Here is a 3,966-nt window from a genome sequence, read left to right on the forward strand (position 1 = left end):
CACCCCCAGCCTGCTCGCTGGTGGGGTGAGGAGCAGAAAAGGCCTCAACTCTGTGTCAGCACTGCTCAGCAGTAACGAAAACATCCCTGTGTTGTCAACACTGTTTCCAGCACAAATCCAAACCATAGCCCCATACTAGCTGCTGTGAAGAAAATTAACTCTATCACTGCCAAAAACAGCACATCCAGCTAAGTCAGTAACATGAAGGCACAGTTCCACACAACTTACAGAATCTTCCCCTATGCATTTTTTGCTAGATCAGGCCCTCACTGCCCAGCCCCATCAGTGCTGGCTTTTAGAGGGAACAGGACAAGCCAGATTTGGGCACAACTCCACAAATCACGTCATCCCAGTTTAACACTGCTTACCTCTCGCTGCTTGGGGCTGTGTATCCTCACTGCTTGCTTTGTGCTAGCTTCAGAGCCCTCTGTGAACCAGTATCACCCTCCAAAATTGCAGAAAACTAACCTAATAGAAAAACTAGGTTCAGTAAGGTAGATCAGATAACAAAAATGCATGAGTGACCACAGAACCACACAGGCAGGGCAGTGGAATGGAAGCGGGACAGACGTATAGAACCAGAGCTAATAAAGCTCTTCCTCTTCATCAGCAGGAAACTATTACACTGTGTAAAAGCACTCAAATTGGCTTAAATTAGTGCTCAAGCTGTTGCTGAGCCAATCTAGTTTTGGGATCCTGGTGAAATGGGAGGCACCTGGGTAGTAACAAGCTGGGCTGCTCACCTGGGGAAGGAGGAGCCCTGGGGGGCGCTGGGCCCTGGGCCCCGTGGAGGTATGAGGTGGTCCCTGTTTGTACTGGCCTCCTTGCTGGGTACGAGGGAAGCTCCTCTCCACCTTCAGTAGCAGGTGAGGTTGAGGGGTAGAGGGGTGAACAAGGGGCTTCTCGATGTCTTCCTGAGACACACAGCCCCCTTGGCAGGAGCACAGGCATGAGCAGATGCTGGTGCTGCCTGTGTTATACCTGAGACTTGCCTAAAAAGCCTGTTTTTTCCACACAGGCTCAACCAAGAGCGGCCCAGCTCCTTGCTGATACAGGCACAGCCTCTCTCTGCACTTGGTGCTGTCTCTTTGCCGCCGTATTTCCCCTGCGTTGCTTCCCCAGCTGAGACCCTGCCTTTTCTGAGCCCTTCGTGCTGGCAGGTAAGACGTGGGTTGCCTGAGCCACTTTTTGGTCACTTTGCAGTTGGTGTCCTCATTTATTTTCAGATAGCTTTGTCGCCTAAAAGCAATTTTATTGCCCCAGCACTCAGAATGGTAGCACTAGTGGTAAAGATGTTAACTTGCTTATTTAAACTAATTTTTAAGGGGAAAAACTCTCAACATTAACAATTTCATTGACTTACAAACTCAACTTGCATCAGTGAAGTTTTACTGACTCTGCACCTGTGCTTTACCCACCCATGACTTACTAATGATGAAAGAGTAACATAAAACTTCTCAAAGTTAATATAAACTCCATGCAAACCTACTTTGGGAATCTCCATGGGATTTTACTTTTATGTCTCTCTGTCCATTTTTTAAAACGCTTGAAAATTAAGTCAACACAGTTCTGTTGTGGCTAAAGCCCATATTTTAACCCAAACTTTACCCATTATATCAGAACCTGATGAGGATTTGAATGATCCCATTTGGATGGAAAAAGATAGGCTGTAGCTGCAGTCAATTTTTACAATATCAATGAGTTAATGATAACGTCTGTGTTGTTCATTTGACTATCAAACAGAACAGTACTGGATTCCCTGTTTTATGTACATGGCCTTGCTGGCACTCCCTCCTTCAAAATAAAGCAATTCCAAGGTTCAAGGCTATGTCTGAGCTCTTATCAAGTCCAGAATTACTGCTCTCGCTAATTTGTTACTGTGAATATTTTATGATACCAAAGATGCTGTTGGTTGGGGTTTTTTAAATCAACAGGGCAGTCTATTTGAGCCCTGCTAACAGCCGTGCTACAGAAAGGATTTGTTTCCATTTTTAATATCAGTGCAGTTACTGAAGGAAACTTTCGATACATCATACTTAATTTATTTTCAAATGGAACAAGTGAAACACATGGACCATATTCTGGAAAAATAAAATCTTTTGGCTGCAAAATTAAAACTGACGTTATATGGAACAGTTTTCTATTTCACATGGAATCTCAAGATACTTTTAAATAATTCAGATTTTAAATGCAAGAGTTTTAAATCAATAGATGCTATGGACGTGAGTTTCTGAAAATCCATACCATGTTCATATTATTGAAACTTTATTTCAAAGAACAGCTACTCTTTCTTTCAAATAATACTATTGGTTTGATTTACACTGTAAAAAAATGAGAATTATATTGCTATAATACATGTATATAAAAACTGTTACACAAAATTAATATATTATTGTATGAACCACGAACAGACTACTTGTAAAGAAATGCTCCGGCTGTTATTCAACAAAATAGTTAAGCACATGCTCAGTTTTAAGCAAAAAGACAAGAGAGTTTTTTCTTTGCCTTAATTTAAGGCACACAAGTACTTTGTTTAAGGGATACCGGCATGTACTTAAAAAGAAAATAGGGGAAAATTATTTCTGATGGACACTTGGTGGCAGCTTTCATCTGTAGGCTTAATAGCTGTTGCCACTTCACTGCTTCTCTTTTGTAGCAGGGAACAAGCCAGCAAACACAGACTATAAACAACTGGGGTATATTTTCCCCAGAAGATTTGGTCAACAACTTTCTTTGATGACAAAAATAGTTTCCCAGGAACACTAAAATCAACACAAATATTTATTTTGACTGAAGCAGGCAGATTTTTGTTGCTCCCTTCCTTTAGGAAACCAACCAGGAACAAACGTTTTGTGAGGTTCTTTTGCAAATTCAAGTGGAGAATGACTGGCAATTATTTTTAAGAAAAACCCACCTAATTCTAAACAAAATTTAGTTCTTTAAATGGGAAAGCTGTTGCTAGGCCTGGTAAACTTTCTCATGAAAATTCTTCATCCTTAATGGATCAACAGTGAGATTTGGGTATAAAACAGGTTGTGTGGTGATTTTTTTGGCTCCTGGAATTGCTGAAGCAGAGTGCTAAGAAACACTTGTTGAAAGATTTCAGGTCAATCTGCTGAAATATCCACTGGACTACAAACATGGCCCTCAGAGGCCTGGGAATAAAGCTATGTGGTGCCTGAGAGTTTCTTGGGCTCTTTGGGTATAAAACTTGGAAAGGAGAGGGACCTTGGGTGCCCAGGGCAAAGCAGTGACTGACACCCAGTCTTGAAGCTTTAGCCAGGCTGACCTCTGACGGCAAACAACGAATCTCCAAGTTCTGTGGCAGCACACGGGCGTCCCACTATAGCTGGTGCTGTGCACTGCTGTGTAACAAGGATGGGACCAGTCCCAAAGGCACGAGATGTGGGCTATGTCTGAAGTATGGAGAACGGGGGGAAGTGCATCCTCTGGTAAGTCCCAGCTCACAGTATACACAGGACAGAGTTGCTTTCTGGCACTGTGAGAGGGAAATCTTGACGTGTGGCCTGAAAGGGAGCTGTGCTCCTGCTAAACCTCACGCTCAGACATAAGCAAGCGCTTCTATCTACAGGTTTCTGGCAGCTTAAGAGAAGGCATCTCGTATTGGGAATCATAAAACAAGGAAAAAATCAATCTCTTCTGTTAATGCTGAGGATATTTATTGAGTATTCAGAGCCTTCGTTACTGGGAGAAGCTTTATATGTCATTTTCTCTGGCAATTTTGCTTGCACTACCCTTTCCAGTCCAGCTAGGAGGACAACTGAACGCAGCAGACCCAAGTCAGCCGCGTCCAGGCGTTGCTGGTTTGCCCTAACGCCCCCCTGTTCGGCAGCTGCTGGGAAGGGGCTCCCCTGTCCGCGTTGCCACGCCGTGCCATCCCACCCCACGGGGCTGGGGGCTGCAGCTGATGGCCCGCGGGGAGCGCAGGGGCACGGAGGGGAAGGA

Source organism: Aptenodytes forsteri, unplaced genomic scaffold (genome assembly GCF_000699145.1).
Source record: "Aptenodytes forsteri isolate BGI_AS27 unplaced genomic scaffold, ASM69914v1 Scaffold54, whole genome shotgun sequence".
Taxonomy (NCBI): domain Eukaryota; kingdom Metazoa; phylum Chordata; class Aves; order Sphenisciformes; family Spheniscidae; genus Aptenodytes; species Aptenodytes forsteri.